This window comes from Amblyomma mixtum, chromosome 3 (genome assembly GCF_055824585.1).
Source record: "Amblyomma mixtum isolate Tamu chromosome 3, ASM5582458v1, whole genome shotgun sequence".
Lineage (NCBI taxonomy): Eukaryota > Metazoa > Arthropoda > Arachnida > Ixodida > Ixodidae > Amblyomma > Amblyomma mixtum.
In genome coordinates this window covers 359,851,282-359,877,184 of record NC_143014.1, presented here as the reverse complement: position 1 = coordinate 359,877,184, position 25,903 = coordinate 359,851,282, and the positions used below count along the sequence as shown (strand labels likewise).

Genomic DNA, 25,903 nt, shown 5'->3' with positions numbered 1-25,903 from the left:
AAATGCTTCCGCATTAATAAATGTTGCAACTTCAACACTACCCACCCTGAGAGATAAAATGGAAATATTGGCGTCGAATGCTCCGAAGCGACATATATGCAGTTATGGAGGACGCTCCTGTAAAGGATCTGGATTAATTTCCTCTAGCTTGGGGCTCTTTAATTTCCCCCCTAATCGCAGAGCGCGCGAGCATTTTTACATTTACTCCCATCGATCCGGGATTGCTGGCGGAGTCGCTCCCAAAACCTTAACATCTGCATTTGAACGCTAAAATCGCTGGACCGCCACGGCGGCGTAAATCTCGTTAATTCTCGATGCTGTTGTTTGTTCTGAAAACTGACCACAGTGGCCTTCGATATCAACGCCCCATGGTAGTGGCTGGGAGGACGGGTGACGGCTCAGCCAGGCTTGATGCTCTCCGGTGCATGCAACCTTGTTGGCACGGAGCGCGAATGCAATGGCTTCCTTACCCGGCGTCACAGAAAGATGTAGAGGCCCTGGCTGCGCTGGATGGTGAGTAGCTGCCCAAGTGAGAACATCGGAGAGGCTGCATTGTGGCCCCAGTTCCCGCGGCTGGAGCCCAGTCCTTGTTCGGCAGTGCACTGGAGTCACGAGCTGCGGCGTTGCGGCAGACGTAGCGAGCGAAGGTAGATTCTGAGCGTCCTTGACAGACGAAGAGTCCATGGCCGCTCTTCGCAAAAGAAATAATCTTCCCCGAAGTGCGCCCTTTCGAATAATCAGTCGTTCTAGGAGGATGATGATGATGATGATGTCCTCAGGCTGAATGGAACATACCCACGGCGGGGGATTGGCCAGGGTGCATAGTGGATACAAAAAAGCAGAACGCAAGCGCACGAGCAATTCGTTTTCTTGTTCTTCCTCCTCGTCATCGTTTCGCTTGTGCTAAGAATGGTACTGAAATTATTTAGGAACCACCGCCACACGCAAACAGTTTTAAATTTCGACACGGCTGAGAAAATTGTGCCGAAAGGGAAATAATTTTCAGCAGTTGCACAGGACATCAGAAAATGAATTACAGCATGATACCCTCAGCATAGGACGTGTGATCAGCGCTGGCTGGTGGGCAAGTTCATCAACATAATGATGTCGCCACGCATGACTATCGCTGCCAAAGAATTCATTTGCCACTGCCACTGAACTGCACTTATTTCATCAAATAAATTATCCAGATGGCCTATGAATCCCTGATCGGTTTGCCGGTTTAGGGAAACTGATGGAAACGCGTGTAAGATTGCGGCGATTCGATTAGAGAAGACGAGTCGGCGTTAAGTTTGTGTAAGAGGGCACGAGGCACGAAACAGAGCAACTAGGTGTTACATTAGAGAGCTGGGCTAAAGGCGGGAACCCAGGAAGGCCGAACTGCGTTACGTTTCCTTAATTAAGGAAAAGAAGAGAGAAGATGCTAGATGAGGGCAGCTATGTTTGTCATATTCAAGAACTGCACTAGGTATTGAAGTGAACGATGTGCACTCCGCAGTTGCAATATGGAGATCGAGCTCTCCGCAGCATCGGCCGAGCGTAATACACTCACTGGACACACTGGAGAGGTATCGACAGGAGGACATCAAGTGTTGTGTAGTTTGTAAACCCTCCAGTGACTGCACAGACCATTGCTTTGGCCGCGAAGGCGGAGGCGACGTTCTGCTGTTCACCCCCATGCGAACTCACGGATGGCAGTCGAACGAGGCTATTTAGATTTTTGCGTCACGCGAGAGTATTGATGTCGGAGAGCGAGATTCAAGCCAAGACTTTATCGGTCGACGTCGTAGGCGGTCACTGCATTTATAACATACCCAGACGGTTTTTCTGTATCCTTGGCTGGTTCGTCTGAAGCCTCTTTACATGAGGGAAAATGTAAGAGACGACAAAGATAGCCTCGATACTCATCCAGAGAAAGGGTCCGAAAAACGGCCGGGAAGGCATAGGCCGCGATCATGGGTGTCTGTTACAGCTAAACTAAAAAAAGGTAATCGCCATAGATTGAAGGCACTTGAACGGGTCGTCTCTCTTGAATACAGATAGTCGGTTTTGTTAATGCACGACGCTTTGAACTCTCTCCCTTTGTGGAGGATACGACGAGGGGAAATGCTCGGTAGCACACCTTCACTACACCTCTGTCACTTTTACAGTTGCGAGCAGAAGGAAGTTAGGAAGCACAGTCTAGGTAGTATCGTCACTTGTTCTTAAAGGATAACCAATGACCTATGCATACAACTATTATTTTCATAAGTTCTTCTAAAACAATCGCCGAGGTCGACACAAAAGCGTCTTCACAGGCAGGTTATACAGCCCGGCAAGTGGGAATGGAGTGGAAAGTCGTCGCCGTCAATGTGGTAAATAAAAAAACAAAACTCAACTGCGCTGACACAGTACTTAATAGATAAAATACTTACCTTGAGCGCTCGATAATATGAAATTACACAGATGTCATCGTGCTTAGTGTTACCAGCTTCCTTAAGGGTAACGGAGTGGATTCCAAGAGAAGGCAAACATAGCAGGGGGCGGCAGAAAGTTAGTTGGGCGGATGAGAATAAGGAGTCTGCGCGGATACGGTGGCCGCAACTAGCAAAGAACAGGGTTAATTGGAGAGACATGGGAGAGGCCTTTGCTGTGCAGTGGGAGTAGTCAGGCCGATGATGATGATGATGATATATATAAATAAATTTACTGCTGTATTTTGTGTTCCACCTTCCGTATTGTAACCCATTATCCTCTGCAATGCCCTCGGGCCGTGAGGGCAATGAAATAAATGAATAAATAAATAAACAAACAAATAAATGTGAACACTGTGAACAGTGATCTCGTGGTGCCAGAAAACAAAATGTTACATTCTAACCGCTGATCATATTCACTTTCTGGAACTTACATATGTAAACTCAAGAACCACTTGACAGCCCTCCAGATTTAGGTGTACATGTAGCAACCTCTTGTGGTCAGGACGTGCCAGAATGTGCCAGCGTTTCTTTTTTACTTTTCTCCAGCAGTGGAATGGCCGTTTAAATTCTGGCAGGGCACTGAGATTGGAGGTACTGGAGCTGCCGTTTTTGTTATATGTTGCTTTTTATTATCATCATGATCATCATCATCATTTATTTTCCCTTAAAGGCTTCATTGGGGCATTACGTAAGGGGGGACGGGGGGGAACTAATGGTCGTAACGGGTCACAAAAGTATAACACAGATATAAATCGCAAGCACAAACAAATACAGTAAACACATTGAAATTAGCGAGGCAATAAATTTATTCAAGTTACCCCTAAAGGCCCTCCAGAAGAAGGTATTACATAGAGGGGCGTACAATCATAAGTAATCGCGATACATTTTGACAAATAAGTGTAACAAAAAATGTTAATTAAAACATAAGGCATCACAAAAAGAAAAAATGAACACTAACAAAAACAGCAAACATTTACACATTTCCGTCACAGCGAAGAAGCTCTTTGAATTTTTTATTGCCAGTTTCTGTGGCGATTACTGCTGGCAAACTATTCCATTCAGTGATAGTACGGGGAATGAATGAATTGGCCTAAGATGATGAATGACAGTTTATGCGTTTAACTTTGAAAGAATGATCACGGCGTTGAAAGATAGTATCAGGTGACTGATACAAATCACTGCGAAGGGATGGGTGGTGTAAATAATGTAAATAAGGATTTCTAGAGGGCGTGCAACAAGTGTTGGAAGGTATACATACAGGTGGAGTATAAGCACATGCACTAATTGCATCGTTAGGCTAATCATATGTTGTCATGCTGGTTTAGCAATAAGGCTTTGAGGCCTATAAACACTGTGACTACGGAGCACTAATTTCATTGAGCTGTTGTTGCTGATATGCTGTCGAGCATCAAAACATCATAAAATCAAATCCTTAATTGTGAGAATGAACCCACTAATTTGTGTGGGTTAGGCTTTCATTGATGAAACTGTCACCACAGCAGAGATCAAAGATGCATCAAGGTACAGGAAGTTGAGACTTTGGTGTGAAAAAAACTAAGCAAATTTGGCTACATTGCACCACAATGTAAGCGCTTTCGAAAAGCTTGCAGGCAAAGCAACTGCAGAGTTAACTGTTACTGTTAGCCTCCTCAATTATTCAGAGGCATGTAGCCCATCATAAGTAATTTCCATATCAGTTTTTCGAATTTTGAAAATGCGCTTCACCTCGGCGCTGTGGCCCAATAAATTTGGCTATGTCGCGCCAAAATATGTGTGCTCTAGAGATGCTTGCAGGTAAAGGAGCCTCTCCAGTGCACTTAACTCATCGAAATAGCCAAAATTTGTTGGGCCACAATGCGTGTTTTCGAAATTATAAAAATTGAAATGGATATTAATTACGGTGGGCTACACGCCTCTCAATAATTAAGGAGCCTAACGGCAATAGTTAAAAGTTAACTATTCAGTATTAGTTCACCAGCCTGCTAGTAAGCACGTCTTAACTGTATTCTGATGTACTACACTGCTGACATTACTATGCCGCAAAAGTGCTCTAACTCAAAAAGCCTATTTTTAATAATTGTGTATAGTCCTAGGCATAGTTGTATAGTTGGCAGACGAAACATCCTCAGTGTTAGTAGCCTTTTTAATTATTCGGTACAATAGCCTGATGAGAAATTCTGGAACAGTTTTTAGAAAAGCTTGATGTTTTCCGAGTTATCGAATAAAAAGGTTGTACTTCATTTTCATTACCACTGTTTTGAAAAATACAAAGCACAAAACAAAGGACCTTTGCTCTTTGCATAGATTTAATCACTTATCTACCCAAATAGCTGGAATACTCTTTCAGATGCTATGAAAGATTGCATAGTAGACGTAGCAATTAAATGAAAATACTTGCAGAATTTTGGCGTACAGTCTGAGAAATGCGTAGCAAAGCAAGCTTAAAGGAAAATTTAAATTGCAACTTGTTAAAAGTTGTTTAGAAAAAGATTCAAATTACTTGTAAATGCGTCACGATCATGTATGATTCAAATGCCGGCTGGTAGCTTATTATGGGATAGAATGCACAAAAAACTCTGAATGTAAAACATGGTGCTTTTACGAATGTATGAGAAAGGCGCAAAATCTGTGGGGGACACTTAATTACGTTATGCGTGGGGAGTGTGGTACCATTTGAATTGGTGAATTTTATGACCACAACACCGTTTTCTTTTATGATGGGGCTGTTTGCAGCGATGCGGGTAAAGAGAGGGGGAAGGCGGCGAAGGGGCGGGGGACAGGCTAGGACGCGTCGTATATGGTGCGTCATGTGACCTGATGTTGTCATAACTAGTTTAGTTTAGTTTAGTTTAGTTTATGGGGTTTAACGTCCCAAAGCGACTGAGGCTATGAGAGACGCCGTAGTGAAGGGCTCCGGAAATTTCGACCACCTGCGGTTCTTTAACGTGCACTGACATCGCACAGTACACGGGCCTCTAGAATTTCTCCTCCAAAGAAATTCCAGCCGCCGCGGCCGGGATCGAACCCGCGTCTTTCGGGTCAGCAGCCGAGCACCATAGCCACTGAGCCACCGCGGTTGCGCTCTTTTTTCACCCTATTCTTCTCCCTTCTCTCTTCACCCTTTTCACCCTATTGTTCTTTTTTCACCCTGGCGTGACCAATCAGTAAATTTTATGACGGACCACAATGCTGGGTTTTTTCCGTGCTGTGGCCTCTAAAGCTTTTGCATTAAAAACTGTGAACAGGGAAGAGTTGTGGAATATGTGGCAGGTCCGGATTAATTACTTCCCTATCTTTTGTTTTCTCCCAGTGGCTTGTCCATTCTTTGCGGCAAATGTCTAGTTACCCAGGCCTCGTTAGTCATCGGCATGGAAAGCTACACAAACTTCCGCTTTGGTATTTGAAGGTGACAGGTCTGAAAGGCTACTTATAGATAGTCGCCATTTGTGTTTATCGCACCCTTCCTCTGCTCTCTTTCCTTTCTCTAAACTGGACCTGAATAGGGTGAACATTCCTGTGCTTCCCTTAGCCACACTCATTATTTGTTCTTCATAGGAAGTATTGTTTGCAATCATTCTCCGTTAGTGTAGGGGCTATCGAGGGAACACCTTAGTGTCTAATTGGAGATGGTTTCAAGGGTTGGAGCCAGGGGTGGTTCATGCAAAATACATTTTTTTCTTTTTGAGGAACCATGTACCGGATTGCGTACTCAGCAAACCCGCCGCCTTTTCTAAGAGTGCCCTATAACTTGCTGTGATTCCTTTGTTTCAGATGAATTTGTTACTCATTGAATGATCTGTTGGGGTGCTTTTTTATGCCAGCTACCAAAACCTGTAAATAAAGTTTTTGAAATGGTCAGCTTGGTAAAACGTCTCTTGATACATTCATGTGGACATTTATTGGTAGCCCGTAATAATGTCATTGTATTCTGGGTTTCTTACATCATGTCCACCATCATCATAAACAAGATCTTACTATTCCTCAAGTGCTTGGTCGATAAGTTGACTGGAAACAGTGCAGCGCACTAGAATGAAGACAAAGAAGAGACGCAGAAAGGTGGTGACTTTAGAATGATGTTTAATGAAGACTCTGGTATCATCGCACAACAGCCGCACAGTCACTATACACCACACCATTACATCATTTTTGCATGTAATGGTGTTTCACTATTGCAACTTCTAACCATTTGGGGCTTTGTATAAATGTTTGCGCATGCTTTTGGAAAATTAAGATTTGGTGTCTTATATTGCAAGAGTAGGTAAACAGATCCTCTGAAGCATGCACAGACTGTCTAAATGTAAAAAAAAAATGTTTGCTCTTAGTAGGTAACCAGCATCTGAAAGAGACTTGTATGTGTGCTCTTTTGCTCAGGAGAGCCCCTCTTCGGTCTCCTCCCAAACCCCATCGAGGACGGAGCGGACTAACGCAGTGAGCTGCTGCAGTGTGTTGATGCTGCCCTGCGTCGAGTTCAGCAGGACATCGCTCAGGTGTCCTCGTATGGGTGAGTGCACTACAGCCACAGTATCCACCTCCCACCCATGGGTGTCAGTTCAGGTTTGTATCACGGTAGCCCGTCCAGTTATCCTTTTACGGGCACTCCTCAAGTAACCTTGTTCCATCGGACGTCGAGGAAGACTTGATGGAATTTTGTTATTGGAAAAAAATTGATTGTTGGGCTGTTTGTAGCCATTGCCACAATTGAATGGCAACTATGCAATAGTTAGTGCAGAAAATAAGCATTAGCTGACATGCGATGGTCATGACGAACAGAATGATGCAGCCCATGTGGGATGCCTGTGTGGGATGCCTGTGTGGGCCCTCCTTCCTATGGTGACGCTCATCTGCGTAGATGCGAAATGACTACGAACACAGACATTCCTTTTCAGGGAACCTTCGCTCTGTTTCTTTCGGGAAAGTTTGTGCTAGACGCGAGGCTTAGGTTATATAGACGGGGCGGTCGCATCATCACTCACGCCCCACCCCCCTTTCCAGTGACACATGGCTGCATGGGTGTTTTCTGACTACGACTACGATGGCAAATGTGCTTTGCCCAGGAATCTTCATCTTAATGGCTGACGCTGTAACAAGCTTGAGAGTTTCCCTTTTGTTTGTTGTGCTATCATTGCCTCTTCAGCGTAGTTGACATTTAATCATGTTGCATGGTGCAGGTATATGCCGACGCCCGTGGCACCACGGCCACCGGAGCCCCGGCCCAGGCGCTACATCCCGGCACAGAGCGTTCCCCAGTACCGGCCCACACCTCTGTCTGAGCTGCGGAAACGGCGGCCTCTTCCCGTGCGTGTGGCACCCCAGTTGAACCAGGCGAACACCGTGCCGAAAGGTGAGGCCAGACGTGTCTGTTATCTCTGTCCCCTGCAGCTAAGCCCGTTGTTTCAACCGACAGTGCGGGCAGGGCACGTTTCTTCTTTCTTTTTCTCGCCAATATATGTCCTGTGTAGCATAGGGGCTTTGGCATTCGACTGCGGAGCCGAAGGCCATGGGATCGAGTCCTGGTCGCAGCAGTGGCTTGTTTGCATATCACCTCAGTGTCAGAATTCAAATATGCTTGTGTGCTGTCTGGTGTATCTGCATGTTAAAAAAAGACCACGTGGTCAAACTTAGTGTGGAGCCCTTCGCTGTGCCGTCCGTCGCAGCGTACGTGCAGCTTTGAGATATACCACTTGTGTACTTTCCGCGTCAGGCACCTTCTTTGGCTTGCATTTTTTTTTGTTTCTGCTGCAGTTTGAACACTATTTTTTCAGAAGACTCTTGACCTTGCTAACTTTCGCTTCGTTTACCCCTTGCCTTTGTTCTGAATGCGGTTGCTAAGTCTTGATGCAATCACAATTTTCTGCATGCGCTTCGTTTTTGGAGTTACCAGTTATGACTTTTCAGTTAGCTGGTCAGATTTCTCGTGATAATCATTGGAGAATTTTTCACCATTCATACAGCGAAGCAGGCGACGACTCTTTGGCACTAAAGGGGTATGTGGAGCAAAAAATACCATTCTGAACAACCCCCCCCCCCCAAATTCATTTTTGGGTTTTGATTGTACAAAGTTCATAAGTTAATAAAGAACGCATCTGCCTGGTTTGGTTGTGATCTCAGCAGTGGAAGTGTTCAAAATGAAGTTCTTTAGATAAAGGTTTTGCGCTAAGTGTCTGCGGCAGTGCCCAGAAATGGCGCTGGCAGTGTGCAGCGTAGTGGCGAACAGGCATGTTGTAGTTTGTTTTGGAGCGCAGGTGTTAGGCGCCCGTTTCTGCATTCCGCGTCGGCATTGTTGGCGTAACCGGTTGTCCTAGTAATAGAGTGAAGCGCCACCTGGAAGGTGGCTGTCACGGCAAGATCCCGGAGGGGAGCTAGCGGCATAACACGCCACCTTCCAGTGGTGGCAGGTGACGTGTGAAAAGCTGCGCTCAAATCTTGCATTACTGGCTATCGTAATCGTTTGTCAAATATTTGCCCTTTCTGGCCTGTTCAGGCATTTTGTCAAGGCTGCAGGAGAACCGAATTGAAAATGCAAGTAACAATGGTAGACTCTTGGCCTTGCATGCAGTAATTGGGGGGCAAAAATGAATCTGAGTTGTTAGCATAAATGCCTCGGGCGACTTTTGACGCCAATTATGGGTTTTCAGTCTTCATAAAAAGTTGGTTTTATTGCAGCCTTCACCGCTCCTTTATATGTTAGGCTTACTTCCTGAGCACCCTCAGGTTCACTGCTCAATTCAAAAACAGAAAAATAACGGACAAATACTGCAAGGAGCTGCTAGTCAATGGTGTTGCATCAACGAAGAAACTCCTACTTGTGCAGCAAGGACTTTTGATTTGGAAGAAATGCCCGAGATGCAAAATTACAGCTTCCCAAATCTCTGAAGTCATTTTCCTCAAGTCGCGTAGTGGGTATAATGCACATCGAGGAAAGCTGTCGCTTTTGGGCTGCAGAGCCAGAGCTTATTTCCCAGTGTGCTTTCTGAGTAAAATATTACGGGGAACAAGATAAAGCACCTATCATGCTGAAATGTGTGAAGAAAGTTATGTTTAGAAAAGTCACATTTTAAAATGCAGTGACAGCAAGAAAATCAAAGTTGCTTTTGAGTGGCGTGATTTTCAGAAAACGTGGACACAGATTAACATTCCCTTCCCTTTACCCTGTACGAGGAGCTTTTTTGGGGCTATCTATGGAAAAAAGGTGAACAAATTACAAGTTTTCCGAAGCTTACGCACTCACTGCCTTGTTATGATGTGAACAGCTTTTTTCTCATTTTGGGATACAATATTGAAATGTTGGTTTTATTTTCTGATGACAAAAGTGTACATCATCCCTTAAAGTTGCATCAAAATCGGTGCAGCGGTTCAAAAAGTTTACCCTCTAGCCCCGCATCCCCCGTTAATGCTTATCATACAGCAGTGTACTGAACACAGTTTCTTGTTGGCATTGTTATTTCTCTGCGAATAGTGCTGGAATGACAGCATAGCTAGGCTGGTATGTTCTAGAAGAATGCAGCAAAAGCAAGAAGTGTAACAATGCAAACATAGTATATTTTCATTCTCGAAGTTGGCTGTGTGAAACAAAATTCATGGAAATACCAATGACAGGGTCCTTTAGCAAGAAATTTTCATTTGTATATATTTCTTCAAAACCTCTTCAGTCCCTGTTAAATGAGAGCGAGAATCAATCTTTTGTCCAAAAGATAGGAGACTTGGACTGGGAGGTCGGGCTGTCATTTAAAGTGTTTTTTTGGGGAGAACTAGCTGCACCTCATAGTGATATATGACCATAATTTTATTTTGAAACTTGGTACCTAATCGTTTCATAGCGAATGCAGTGCATTGCGAGATGATGATTTTGTTCAGTGCCCCCAGTTGAATAGTGTTATTACGTGTTTGTGGTGCTTTCGTGTTTCATATGTTTCCTTTATTTTCCAGCTGAGCCGGTCAAGCCAGCGGAGCCAGTCGAGCCGGATAGCAAATCGCCAGACGATGGGGGCAGCGTGGCAAATGGCAGCGCCGAAGCTGATGATGAGAACACAGACATGGTACAAGAAGAAGTTGATGCCATTGACGGCCCCAAGGACAGGCGTCCCGTCGCTCGGACGCAGCCGCGGCGAAGCCTGCCTCCGAAGCGGAAGCGGCTGCTCCTGCTACCAAGCGCGTAGAAGACAAGGCACCAGCAGAGCCTGTCGAGGAGGAGAAGGAAAACCAGGAAAAGGCAAGCGTTGCGGAAGAAGTAGATGAGAAGGTGGCTAATGGTGATAATGAACAGCCACCGAAAAAGAAGGAGCTCTGCGAACAGAATCTCTCAGGGGCATCAACCGACAAGGGGCTATCGTCAAGTAAGCACTAATCCTCCAAGCGTTCATCGTCGAAGAGCTCATCCAGCAAAACCTCATCATCTAAGCATTCATCATCGAAGCACTCGTCCAAGGTAGCTTCCTCTAAAGAGTCATCATCATCAAAGGAGTCCTCTGCCAAGAAATCGTCCAAGGGAACTTCCAAGGAGTCGTCGTCCAAAGGGTCATCAAAGGAATCCTCCTAGGTGTCCTCCAAGGAATCCTCCAAGGAGTCCTCTGAGGAACACTCATCTAAAGGATCTCTTAAGGATTCCTCTTCCAAGGACTCCTTGTCCAAAGATACCTCATCTAAGGACTCTCCATCTAAAGAGTGCCCATGTGAAAGGTTACCTGAGGATTCCTCAACCAAGGAGTCTTCTTCTGATGAGCCTTCATCAAAGGTGTCTTCATCTATAGGTTCATCTAAAGAGTCTCCTACAAAGGATTCCTTGTCTAAGGATTCCTCACCTAAGGATTCTCCAGAAAATTCCTTGCCCAAGGAAGCATCAAAGCCGTCGTCTAAGGAGTCGTCTACAACAAAGCATACATCATCGAAGCACTCGTCGTCAAAGCATTCTTCATCAAGGCATTCCTCATCAGAACGGTTACCCTCTCGGCATTCTTCATCGAAACACTCGTCAAATCACTCTTCTTATAAACACTCGTCTTCTAATCACTCTTCTTCAAAGCACTCTTCATCGAAGCACTCATCTTCAAATCACTCTTCTTCAAAGCCCTCATCTTCTACACATTCATCTTCCAACCACTCATCCTCAAAGCAGTCATCTTCAAAGCATTCACCCTCAAAGCACTGATCTTCGAAACACTCATCATCAAAACACACATCAGAGGTTTCATCATCGAGCCGTTCATCAAAGAAGACCTCGTCCGAGCGTTCGTGCTCCGAGAAGAAAAAAAGAGTCCGGTTCCGAATCTAGTCACACAGATCTACCAAACGGTCATCTGGCCGGAGGAACAGCAGCAGTTCGCCGCACAAGAAGGAAGCCAAAGTGGAGGAGGCCGACGGAGCGAAGCGCACAGCCAGCGAGTCGGAATCCTCGTCAGATGGCTCCTCCAGCCAGGGCAGGGCTCGGACGGAGGTAAAAAGAGCAACGGCCAGAAAGGGGAGGCCGGGAGGGAGGCACCCTCGTTTGAGCTCGAGTGGGAGCTCGACTCGGAGGATGAGGAATAAGAGGACCCGGTGGCGGAGTGCCTGCGGATATTCAACGAGGCTGCCCAGCCCAGCGTTGCTCCAGTGTTGCCAACTCAGGTATGCTATTGTGGAACAAACGCGGGTTAATGACATCCTGGTCGAAATCAAGAGGAAAAAATAGGCAGGGCATGTAATGAGAAGGCAGGATAACCGCTGGTCCTTAAGGGTAACGGAGTGGATTCCAAGAGAGCGCAAGCGTAGCAGGGGGCGGCAGAAAATGAGGCAGAAATGGGCTTCGGCAGGGCATGTGATGCAAAGGCAAGATAACCGCTGGTCCTTAAGGGTAACGGAGTGGATTCCGAGAGAGCGCAAGCGTAGCAGGGGGCGGCAGAAGATTAGCTGGGCGGATGAGATTAAAAATTTGCGGGGATGCGGTGGCTGCAACTGGCAAATGACAGGGTTAATTAAAGAGGCATTGGAGAGGCCTTTGCCCTGCAGTAGGCGTAGTCAGGCTGATGATGATGATGATGAGATTCTTTTGATCGGCTTCATTTTGTCAGCAGAGAAGCCGATGAATCAGGCATTTTATTGCACATTTGTATTGTGTCATGTGCCCTGTTTTGTTTAGCTGAACTAGTCCCGTGTGAAACTTTTGGCCCATTTTCTTTCTTCAACACTGGACGAGGGGCTTGAGCTCGAAAAACTATTTCATTGTATAGTTTGAAAGAGTGGTGCTGCGAGTGTGGCAAGCGAAGTTTTTGTGGGAAGTAAAGATCGGGGGTCATCTGCATTGAATAGAGCTCGGCCACACCGGGGACAAGTCCCATGGTCGTGACTCAGTGGCGTGGCATTTGGCTGCTGGGCCCAAGGTTGTGGGACCAAATCAAGGCCACGGCTGCTGCATTTCAGTGGAGACGAAATGAAAAAAAAAAAAAAACACGGGTGCTGTGCTCTGTTGGCACGTTTTAGCAAGCACCAGGTGGCTGGAATCAACCTGGAGCCCTCCACTGTGGTGTTCCTCACAGCCCACATGCAGCTTCGGGATGTTAACCTCGCAAACCACCAAGCCACCACATATGGGAGAAGTTTTCTAGCTCTGTTACTGGAAAACTCGAGGTGCAATGAAGCGAGGTGCAGTGAGAGAATGGGGGATACAGTATCTAACATGACACCTTATTCAGGGGCGAAACCAGTGCAGGCTTACTGCTTGCTCAAGAACATTGGGCGTTTTATCTTTGTAAGTTCTAGCAGAAACGGTGTCATGAAAGTCATGTGATTCCTTTGATGCTACACCATCAGAATGAGAACAGCTGGGCCGCTAGCGACTGTTCTTGGTGCTGAGGACCTGTTTGACTTGCTCAATGATTGACTGAGTCTACTCCATCGAATACTGCATGCTGTCATGACAGTGCTTTGGAAGTGCTGCTTTTGGTATCAAGAAATCATTGTTACCATGAAAGCTGAAGAGCGAAGAATGTGTGCTATATTCGTTACTATAGAAGAAGTCTCACTGCTGTGCTGTGCCTATGAAAGAGACCTTCGTCGGTTTTGAGTGTCCCAGCTTCTCATTTTGCAGGCTCATAATCACGCTTCCAATATCCCAGTGGCGATTTCCTGCGAGTGTAGCCAACTCTCAGTGATTTTAGCTCAAAAGGGGAGCGAAAATATGTCCCAAATAACCAGCTTATGCATTATGGCGAGGGTCCCACGCTTACACGAACACTGGCCATTTTGCACAATGTTTGGGCATTTGCTGTAGTTCTCTCGCTTATGATAGGAAAACAAGTTTAGCTCATTAGAAACTTAAATGTGTTTGCGTTTCAACGGTAAGCGTTGTTAACAGCAGTAATTGTTGGTACGAGTGGAGTGAGCAACAAATGTTGCTTATAAAACAGTACTTTTGTTTGCGTTGCCTGCTTGTGAGCTGCATTTGGCAAAAATTTCTGCGCCAAAAAGAGGATTGCTTTTGTAGAATTTAAATTAAATGTTAATCTCTTGGTACGTTCAGAGTGGTTTTTGGCTCCAGTGAGTAGTTATTGAAACTGATATGGCTATTGCTAACGACCGGCTACAAATCTCTAATTACACCTAGGCGCCTGATTCTACTAGTTGGAAAGTTAATTATTAAAAATTAGCTAACCAGCTTACTACCTAAGACGATTCACCGGTTTTCTGGTGTACGCCAACACTGGTAATACTGTGGCGCATAAGACATATTTTTACCCCAAACTGCCTATTTCAGAAAATTTTTGAAAGGGTTCGCTGAAACACTCAGTATATAGGAGCGTATGTACGCATGGGAGCAATCGAAATTGTTTTTGTTGCATTCGTGATAACAAAGTTATTTGTACATAACAGATAAGGAGAACTGAGCGCTTTATCTGCCACTGCACTCATCCATTTGCCCCTTTTTGCGATCAAAAAGGCACTACAAATCTCTCTTGCAGCCTATGCGTGGAACTGTGTGTTGATTGGCTGCACAGCTGTAATGATCCAGGCGGTTAAACACCGTGCATGATGGTCACCCAGACGCCCTCTTCCTTTGCGCGCAGGAGCGGGTGCAGCTGAAACGAGCTGCAGAGTCGACGGTGGAGCCTGCTGTGCCAGCCACGAAGCGTGTCGCCCACAACCCATAACTAGCTCGGGTGAGGCCAATGGGACGTTCGGGTGTCGGGCAGCTGTGCGAGCTTCTGAACTTAGGCTTAAATGAATCGACAACTTTATTTTAATGAGTCATTTTCTTTTCGCCGGAATGGAAAACTCTGCGTGCAAGGTGCCTCAATTCTGCAACGGTTTTGTTGTGATTACTATGGACGATTATTGCTGGAAATGTGTTTATTAGTGGTTGTTGCTATTTTTATTTGTCTCGATGCTGGAAACCGTGATCAATGAGTGCGATAGCTGTTGCACGGCGGCGAGAGTGATGACCTAAACAGTGACCGTGGTTAGACTTATTTATTTATTCAGGTACCTAGAGCACCTGTTGAGGGCATTTTTGTAGGGGGGATATAGTTGCAAAGCATACATTGTCATGCAGATGACACTGCGTAAAAAAACAGTAAAAATACAACACATTCCAATACTGAGCAAACTGATAACAAAAGAATCATGAAAGCAAGAAAGATGTAAAAAAGGTAACGCAGCAAAAGTCGCGACAGGTCATTTTCAGAAGAAGATTGCGGGGCTAAGACAACTTCTTCTGGTAATTTATTCCAATCATGCACCGTTCTGGGAAAAAATGAGTTTTTAAAGACATTTATATGGCACTGGTATTCTTGAACCTTTAAAGAATGATCTAAATGGGAGGATATATAACTGGGAGCTGTATAGCTATATATATATATATATATATATATATATAGCTGTAGTATAGCGCAGTGTCCATTTCAGTTTTCGCACCCAAAGCTGCTACGGTACCGTGTTTTATTGGACTGTTGCTACCACTACAACCACTAAAGGCAAAACACTGTGATGCCATCTGTTAGCAAAAGCTCAAAGCATTTTAATGCCAATTCGAAGGGAGCTTTTTTTTTTATTAAAGGGCATGCTGGAAAGAGTGAAAACTACAATAATATGAGACGAGCACTTTTCTAAGTGTGTGCAGTAAAGATGCGCTGTATTTTGCAACTGCTTTCCTTTTTTTTCGTTGTTTTTGCACGCACCAGGGGCTCCTTTGTGGCGATGACGACATTTACGTTCTTGAGCACGAGAGCTGCTTCGTTGGCCATAGCATTAGGAGAGCTACAACTGGCGCATGTATGTGGTGAGCCCACCTGCTCCTCATAGCTAGGCTGTGCAAAGGTTCTGACGTTGCGCCAACTCTGGCTCCCACCATCTCCTTTAAAGCGGAAGCCTTAAATGCCCCATCGTTGTTGACAGAAGGTTGTCAGCAGAGGTGTCACGCTTTTTGGTTGGTCGAAATGGTAATGACGTCAGTGTGCGCGGATTCGAAGTAATGAGGTCACCCACGGATACTTGACGCCCCCTTTTGGAACAGACGACAACTAATAAAAAAAAAAATAGTTGTCGTCCGCTCCGACAGGAGGCGTAAGGCGTCTGTGGGTGACCACATTACATACTTCATTACTGCGAACGGAGCCATGGATACAACCGAACTCATCGAAGCAGAGAGAGAGTCATTCCAAAGAAGTAGTGCCGCCGCGGTGGCTCAGTGGCTATGGTGCTCGGCTGCTGTCCCGAAAGACGCGGGTTCGATCCCGGCCGCGGCGGTTGAATTTCTTTGGAGGAGAAATTCGAGGCTCGTGTACTGTGCGATGTCAGTGCACGTTAAAGAACCCCAGGTGGTCGAAATTTCCGGAGCCCTCCACTACGGCGTCTCTCATAGCCTTAGTCGCTTTGGGACGTTAAACCCGATAAAACCAAACCAAACCAAAGAAGTAGTCAAAGTGTGCAGTCAGAGTGTGTAGTTGTAATGTGTAGTCAAAGTGTGTGGTAAAATAAAGCAGTAGTACAGCACAAACAGTCTCACAGTCAATGCCAAACAGTGGCCAGGTAAAGGATTTCGCCTTGCAGCACTTTAGAGAGCCAAAGTGTCCCCTGATTTTTTTTTTTCTTTAAGCTCTAGCATCAGGCTGGGCAAAAGCTATGGTATCTCTTCAAATCTGGCTTCCATCATCTGCTTCCCTTTAGTTCTCTATCATTTTTGCCGCCGCCTTCTTAGTTCTATCTTCACGGTGGCTCTGGCATCATGCTACCTGTGTCGTCGGATTACACTGAAGCCTGGTTCGGGGGGGGGGGGCTCCGTAAAACAGCTGTCGCCGTAAAAACATTGCCTAATAGTGTTGCAACAGAACTTATCTCCAATTAGCCCAGTGGCAAGCTGGCAGTGCAGTCCCACAATGCCTGTGTGTGTCCGCATGTGCAGCGTCCATCGGCGGCACCGCGAGGGCTCTTGGCGCACGTGTCCGCAGGCAATGCACAACCGCTTTGCCCAGATGCAGCAGCGATACCAGTCAGGACAGGTGAGTCCTCGGTCCCTTCTTGTTTGTTTGTTTGCTTTAGCTCAAGGTCCCGTGCTGTCTCGTGTACCATGTCGCACTAGTCCTCTGCCAGCAGAGGAGTGATGACTGGGCTTTCATCGGCTGCTCAGTTAGCTGTCAAGTGCCAACACCTGTTCAGGCTAGATCTTGAAGCCATCAGATTGTACTGTGTTCAGTATAGCTTTGCTTGATGCTTTGTGCTGCTGAGTTTTTTTTGAAAAGAGTTTATAAGGCTGAGTTTTACTGAAAAGGAGTAAAGAGAGTTCAAGTTTGATACTTATTTAAATTTGAGTTAGTTCCAAACACGGGGATGCTTGTACGACAGACGTTTTCATCATTCCACTTCCTCATTGGTTCAGTACCTTATTTACATATGTGCGAGGTTAACTGTAATAGCCAGCATGTGATACTGGATTGTCAAGAGTCATTGAACTTGGGAGACAGAAGTGGTGATATACTACAATGCAGCTTCCCTGCCAACGGCATAAGGTGAAAGCTTGTTTGTACGGAGTGTCATTGGTTTTTTGAGGCTAGGATCGGGAGACTTTTATTATGGCTAAGCCAACTTCGCTCCAACGGCGCTTGCCTACCAATACTTTACAACAGGAAGCTTTTTGATGCAGGAGGCATATTCGCAGTTGTGTTTTTTTGTGGTGGCAAATATCTGCATGGTTCGAGTAATGACTGCATGTGCACCTGTCAAAAAATCCACGTGTAATTGCTATTTCATCCTCGTCTCATTAAGCCAATGACTTATTAATTGGGCAGAGTGCCTTGTGGGGACACCAACATAAGAATTGAAGTCTTTTACGATGAAATGCGCATGGTGTCATCAAGCAACTTCACTTATGCAGGTTCTAACCAGGGTGATTTAGTGTGGCATCCAGCGAGTCCACTTTGCCTTGATCAGTATACTGTGCATGCACCTTGCCTCCTTGCCACCTTCCCCCTAAGGCAAAACCACCCAACCTGTTCGTGCACTACAAGCATTTCCCCGGCCAACGAACTGTGGGACAATTTATGTGCAGCGATAGCATTGACCAGGTTCCACCCAGTGGTGCAGGTAGTCCCTGCATCGGCCTGAATCTAGAGCGATGAAGTGGTCCTTTTCGCCAGCATCCTTGAGTCGGGGATCTGATGAAGGGCAGACATGTCAGTGGGATGCCTGACAGGTGTGACCACAGAAGGTGAAAGCACATCTGCTCAGGCTACACAATGCCAGCGCTGTTGCAAACTATTTTTCCCGAAGTAAGGCTCAGCTAGCATTGTACAGGAATTCTCACCGCACAGAGAAGCTGATTATGTACATGGACGGTGTCAAGAGCATTTAAGCTATGCGTGTAATGAGTTTGTTGAATGTGTTGTGCAACAAACGTCACGGAAGTTGATTGTGTGGCATATTGCATAGTGAATTTGGGACTGGAGAGATGTGCGCAGCCATGTGCCGACATTTTTACATTTGAACTGAAATGATGGGCCATGGCAGCGGCACAAATGAACACAATCTAGCACGTCAAGCTGATGATATTGTTATTATCAGCACATACTGGTACTGGAAGATATTTATAACGGACATCTGCCATAGTCCTCCATAAAGGCAGCTATAAAATTTGAATAAGGGAGAGCGTCAGGCAGGGAGACACAATCTTGCCAATGCTATTCACCGCCTGTTTACAGGAACAATTCCGGCGCTGAGATCGGGAACAGTTGGGGATAACAGTTGACGGAGAATACTTTGGTTATCTGCGATTCACTGATTACATTGCCTTGCTAAGTCACTCAGGAGATGACTTGCAAAGCATCATCAATGAGTTAGACAGGCAGAGCAGAACGGTTGGTCTTAAAATCAACGTGCAGAAAACCAAAGTAATGTTTAACAGTCTAGCATGGGAACAGCAGTTCACAATTGGTTGCGAGGTGCTGGAAGTGGTTAGGGAATCGTCTACTTAGGGCTGGTAGCGACCGCAGTTTCGAATCACGAGAGGGATGTAATTCGAAGAATAAGAATGGGGTGAAGCACATATGGCAGGTTCTCTCAGATCATGAATGGCAGTTTACCGATATCCCTCAAGCAAGAAAGTATATACCAAACTTTATCTTACGGGTAATCATCTATAGGGCAGAAACGGGGAGGATAGCGAACATTGCGAACCGACATTGCCATGAGGTGGCATATGCTCTCCTTCAAAGAACAAGATGCCAGCGAGAGGTCCCCCACGTTTCAGGGCCGGGTGGCCCCGGTGGCCAATGCGCCCCTGCTGGCAGCGGCGCGCCGCTCCGCCCTGGCCCAACTGCACCAGGGGACGAAGACCGGAGCACACGTGGTGGCCAACCAACCCAAGGGCCAGCCGCGGGTGGCACACGTACCAGCCGTGGTGAGTGTACTTTCGCAGTGCCTCAAAATTGCATTTGAGTCTCTTGATACCCGCCCACTGATGGAAACGAAGATTCTCGGCCACTGGCCGCGGCGGTCGTCGGCGGTGAAGTCCTCCAAGCCACTGCTTCGCTCCTCGCCAGCTTCTGGCATGCACGATAGGCTGTGACTTCAACGAACACTGACTTTTCAGAATGACTTCACTTTTATTCTACTCATTTTCTCTTTCACGTTTTATCCCCTCACTCCTGTCCCCCCATGTAGGGTAGCAAACCGAGCAGCCGGTTAACCTCCCTGCCTTTCCTCTTCTTCCTCCTCCTCCTCTTTGGGCAAGTGGCGCCATCTCTCTTTGTGGAAACGGCATTGCAGAGAAACGGAGGACAGAGAAGCGAGATAGAGGGGATGATTGAAGTCAAAACTCTCGCTAGAGCAATGCAGAGGGAGCTGTCGGTGCAAGCACATGAAATGAGCACTGAAGAGGAAGGGAAGATGAACGGAGAGATGGTGCAAAGTATATAGTTTGCAGGCAGTATATATACAGCACATGCAGTATATATGCAAAGTATGCAGGCAGTATGTATGCTGTATATATGCAGTATATGTGCAAAGTATGCAGGCAGTATATATGCAGTATATGTGTAAAGTATGCTGGCAGTATATATGCAGTATATGTGCAAAGTATGCAGGCAGTATATATGCAAAATATGCAGGCAGTATATATGCTGTATATAAGCAGTATATATGCAGTATATATGCAAAGTATGCAGGCAGTATATATGCAGTATATGTAGTATATATGCAGTATATATGCTGTATATATGTGGTATATATGCAATGTATGGAGGCAGTATATAAACTTGTTAAGGATGCAAATTTCGGGTGGTAATTTCAGGGTCTGACCGGGAAACAAATTGTGCTTTCAAGATTTCTGTCAAGGTTTGCTGAAAGACAAACAAGTGTGTGTTCATATCCTGAGAGGGTACTTTTGTGTTGTACAGGTCCTGTCCAAGCGACCCACCATCCCGGTTGAGTAATGCAGCCGAGCGCCCACTGTTGTCCGGCAGCGCTACCTCGACCTCTTCCTGAACGAATGTGCCAAGTGCTGCAGCACCGAAGACGAGGCCATCGAAAAGGTGCGTTGGGCGCCGGTCCAATGCTGTCCCCGGTCTGCTTGTGCCGTTCTCACCCGGGCAAGGGGCTCTCATTGCCTGTCAAACTATAATAGCTTTAGTCTTGCTGGGAGTGGTTGTGGTCCTTGCGGGGTTGTTGGCTGGTAAACATTTATTAAAACAGTCAAGGGGCCGAAGGCCCAGATCTAGGGGTCGGCCAGGACTCCTTGGAATCTGGCAGCCTCTACATCGAGACCGATGAGCGCTCGTTGGTCGCCTGCGGTAGAGCTGCGTAGACGATTCTCCCAGGTATGTTGTGTGGGTGTTGGCACGTTTTGTCGTGGACAAGTCCAGACCACATGAAGGAGGTCTGCTGGGATATTGCAGTGTTTACACATCGGCATATACCGTTCAGGAAACATATTTAGGAATCTTTTGGGATCGGGGAAGCTGTCCGTGTGGAGTTGGCGCCATATGACGGCCTCTGTCTTTGTAAGTTCTTGGTTGCGGACCTGGAGAGAGTTGGCGAGAAAGACGATAGTGTTAGAGCAGGTCTCGTGAAGTGATTATGGTGTCCTTCCTGAACAAGGCGGGCATGTTGGAGGCGGGATGATAAGCTGCTCGGAAACTGAGCCCTCGAGCTAGCTCATGTGCTCCCTCATAACCCTTCAGACCCATGTGGGCTGGAGCCCATGTCAGGAGGGTCAAGTGCTTGGGACTTCCTTGTGTCAATGTCCATGAATTCGCTGCAGCTTGATTGTGGATGTTTCGGTTTGATAATGGAGCTACCTTTTCTGCTTTTTTGGTTGTCTTGTTGTCCTCTCCGTGTGATGATTTCTTGCACTGTTTTCCCGTTGTCACTGTTGTCAGTTCACGGCAGTATTCGGCATAGGTTGGCCAGGGTACGGAAAAATTTGGGGACCCTCTGTGGTGTGTCACGCACTTACGAGAAGCATTAGGTTTGCATGACTATGTTTAAGAGGCTGAGTATGTTTACGAGTATGCGTATTTTTCCACAGAGTCGGTGTGCTTGTGTTTAAAATGTCATACAGTTTGGCAGCATCTCCTGGCAAAATGTCGCAGGTCAAGAATACCCCTCCATCACGCTATGTTGCCGGCACATAGCTTTTGTTCTTCCCGCTGTATAATGTGGTCCAGCGTTCATAGCAGTGCGTGTTGTTTATTTTAGCTTAAGTTGGTTCGTTAGCATGAGCTTGTTGTAATTCTCTCGTTGCTTTCCTTCTTCAGGGAGCTAGTAACCGGCTGCCAGTGTGCCTACGTCGGAGTGTTTCGAAGCACATTGTGTGAATTCATAATTTTCCTATTCCCTTTTACTCTTTTCTGTGAAGGGATTGCTTTGCTGTGGAAGAGGGCCTTAGGACAAAATTGAGGCTGTCTTGTATTGATTTATTACTGCTTTCTAGAGACAAAAATGCCACTTTCATGGAAAACTGAACCTCAAATTTAACGTAAATGCAGTGCTGTTTAGGGGTTTTTCACTGCGGATCACTGAGGGCAAACACTGCTAGCCAGTTCAAGTAGGGATCACGGAGTCCTAAGTGTACGCTGTGATGAGTTTTATTGGAATGGGGCCAAATATTACGACTACAGCTGTGAATCTGTCAGCAATAAATGCGTCTATTTCTGTAGAAGAAGTGCGAACAGAGGTGCAGAAAGCTGTGCTGTTGAATTTCACTAAGGACAAAAATATATTGAAATTGTCATCAGAGTCGCTTTAATGTCCACTGTCTGTGCAGCGGTGACATGGCTTGCACTGTGGCCCCTGACATGTCTTATGCATCGCAATCAGCTCCTGACATGTCTTATGTGTCGCAGGCGGCTCCTGACATGTCTTATGCTTCGCAGGCGGCTCCTGACATGTCTTATGCGTCGCAGGCAGCTCCTGACTTGTCTTATGTGTCGCAGGCGGCTCCTGACATGTCTTATGCGTCGCAGGCAGCTCCTGACTTGTCTTATGTGTCGCAGACGGGTCCTGACATGTCTTATGCGTCGCAATCAGCTCCTGACATGTCTTATGTGTCGCAGGTGGCTCCTGACATGTCTTATGTGTCGCAATCAGCTATTGACATGTCTTATGCGTCGCAGGCACTGTCGGGGGAGAAGCAGACCTACGACCGGAGCTCCAGCAAGACCGTCTACCTCAACGTGGCCGTGACTACGCTCAGGCGACTGCGAAGGGAGGCCCAAGAGGATGGCGGGTCTTCTGCTGACACTGCCTCCGCGGGACCCAGCACTGGCCCCGCACCTAGCCCTAGTCCCAACCCTCCCCCACCCGGCAACCGGGTGGTCTCGCACGAGATGCAGCTACACGGTGCTCGCGCAGCGCGCACCAGCTTCAGCAGCGAGAAGAACCGTTACCGCAAGCCACCTCAGGAACTGACGGGTGAGCGCAATAAAAGAAGGCGGCTTAGCACAAAGGCATGGCCGCACAAAGTGCATTTGAGCAACCTGTTCAGGTAAAGTTATCGGCAGGAGCCGACGGACCCACCGAGATGGATAAGTGGTTTTTGCATTTGGCTGCTCATGTCAAGGTTGCTGTGTCAAATCCCAACCGCAGCGGCCGCATTTCAGTAGAGGTGAAGTATAAACGGTCCCCATGTGCTGGACAATTTCAGTACGGGTTAAAGAACCCCACGCGGACTGAATTAATCTTGAGCCCTTCGCTATGGTGACCCTCATAGCCCATGTGTTGTTTCGGCCCATTAAACTCTGCAGCATAAAAAAAATGGCAGGGCTGAAAAATGATGTCACCCTGCTGCCCCTTCGATGACATGCTCCGACAGTTTCTCAGAAGTAAAGCACCCACAGCAGAGAACATTGTCTGCAGTATGTTTCGGATTCAGTCTGGATGAAAAACGTCCTGCAGAAACTGCAAAGAAAGCAAGGCCAGGGTAATACTGTGTTTTTTTTTCAATGTTTTCTTATTTTTATCTTATGCCACGCTGACTAGCTTTTACGGTGACAAGTGTATGGCATTTCATGGGCTGAGGGTGGAAATGTGAAGGTAACAAAATGGAAGTACAGTAGAATCTCGATGATACGATTATGGTCGATCCGAATTTCAAGATGATACGAATTTCGAAAGTGTCTTGGACGGTCTACATTGTAGAGAATGCTTTACGATTCGGGGGAATATACGAACAATTTTGCAAGCCGGCGCGAATGGTTGGAAAGCGCAACCAATCACCTGCGCACGCAAGCGAGCCCATGAGAGAGGGAGAGGGTACTGGCTGCTGCCGCTGGAACTCTCGACCCCCGCGTCCCTTTCGCTGGTCTTGATGGGCACGCGCTACAATGCATTGCCTGTAGCAACCCGACGAGTCTAGGTGAGTCACGTGCCCGACAGGGCTATGGCACCCACTTGCTGGCAGCTCATTGGGCTATCGAAAAAGTTGTTTCTCCAGCTGCTGGGAGCTGGCCGGGAGGCCGCTGCCGCTGGCTGCGCCCATTTTCCTCGTTCATCGCTGCCGCGTGCGTTTTGCCAAGTGCAACGTGGCCTGCCCAAACCTGACAAAGATACAAGCTGCGCAAGCGTTCGCTGTTGACATGTTGCGGAAGCGGAAGGCTCTTTCTTTTAAGGAGAAGCTTGATATACTCAATAAGGTCGATGAAAACCCAGCGAAGAAAAGTGTGGACCTGGCAAAAGAGTGAGGGCTGGCACCATTGACTCAAGCTCTGCACCATTGCTGGGCAGCGAGATGTTATTTTGAAGGAAGCTCGGAACTTCGGTGTCAACTTGAAGCAGGAGAAGACAGCGATGCATGTTAAGCTGGAAGAGATCCTGCTGACATGGTTTCGCGAAGTCACAGCGGCCAGTGTCAACGTGGACGGCAAGGTACTGTGAGAAAAAGCTGACAACATCGCACTTTCTCTTGGAACCGAAAGTTTCCAGGCTTCTGGAGGTTGGCTGCACCGATTTAAAGAGAGGCATGAACTTGTGCACAGAGTCATCTCTTGTGAAAGAAAAAAGTGGATGAGTCAGCTGTCGACGATTGACTGAACACGCTGCCGGCTCTGATTTTGGAGTACGCGCCGCACGACTTATTTAATGCTGACGAGGCGGGCCTCTTCTTCAATCTGCAACTGGAGTGGACTTTGTGCGTGAAAGGCCAGGCATGCCAGGGCGGCCAGAAAAGCAAGGAACAAGTGACAGTGGACGGTCACGACAGCCAGGAGGACGCAGCAGCCTGCATGGAGCTCATGCTCTGGAAAGTGCGTGAGGACCTCAAGAAAGGCATCCGATGACAGCGCGGACAACGGACTGGCAAAACCAGACGCAACTGCAAAACTGCCGGCACACTTACCTGGCTGGTGGAAGTGCACCCTGGATGCCCCAGAAGACCAGGGCTGCCTGCAGTGAAAACATTTGCCCATTATTATGCCACATGCCCTGCTACGAGCAAAAGCTGAGAGAACGTCAGGAAGGGCCCTTGTTGCGTTGCACGTTTTTTTTAATATATATTTCACGGCAGTCTGAGCTTGAGGCTGGGCCTGCTTAGAGCACAAGAATACCACCCATTCATCTGCTTCATCAGGGGGCTGGGTGATAGGTATCTTGTTTATTTAAAAGCCATTGAGGTACTCGGTGATATATCGAGAGAATGCCATGAGTTAAATGAGAGGAAATAGGGGGAGAACAAATGAGATTAGTTTGCAGGGAGAGGCAGACCGAATAGAAGACAAAAATTGTCATTTGTTAAAGAACGTTTTCAACTTGATGCTGATTGTGCGTGACTGATTTTGCAGCTTTATGTTCGAATGAAAACTGAAACAGAAGGAGCACAACTACAAGAAATTGAGCCACGACATTGGGCCATGGAAGACATTTCACACTAACACCCCGTAGGTAGGTAACAGATGGTACAGAAGGTCACAATCGAGAGGGGTGGATTCGACAAAACTGAGCTGTTTGTTGAGGATTCAGGATGCTTTGAGGAAGTATTTTCTCGCATCCTCCATATCGCTGGATGATTTGCAACGGTGTAAGAGATGTGCATTATCGTCAGAAGGCGTGACGAAAACTGGTTTCTTGCTGTGGTGTCGTCGGGCTTCTTTTAAGCCTGGCTGCTTTTAACGCACAGGTAAGGTGTGCTCTCCTCCAGCTTTGAGGAGGTGCAACCTTCCGCCACCATCCTCATTTCCCGGAAGCGTGTGTGCAAGTGCTGGTCGCATGTTCTTCACGCACCGTCAAACAGAGAGCCCCTCTCTCTATCACATGCACAACTGGGATTGTGCTTCACATTGTGTTCTCTCTGCATCTGAAGAAGGCCTCTGAAGATGGTTAACCTTTATTTTTGGATATACCACATGAATTCTTTTCCTCTCACCTGCTTTTTCTCCTCTTAACTGTGAGCAATACAAGAGCCACGTTCAATAAAAGTGTTGTTTCAAAGTGACTGGCCTCTTTTTGTGCGTTGAATGCATCTGAAAACTATGTTCGAGCTATAGAGGAGACCAGGG

General features: G+C 46.8%; 1 pseudogene; it reads left to right on the top strand.

The window, feature by feature from the left end:
- Nucleotides 1-452: 452 nt before the first annotated feature.
- Nucleotides 453-24,688, top strand: LOC149356506 (uncharacterized; annotated as a pseudogene).
- Nucleotides 24,689-25,903: the final 1,215 nt, after the last annotated feature.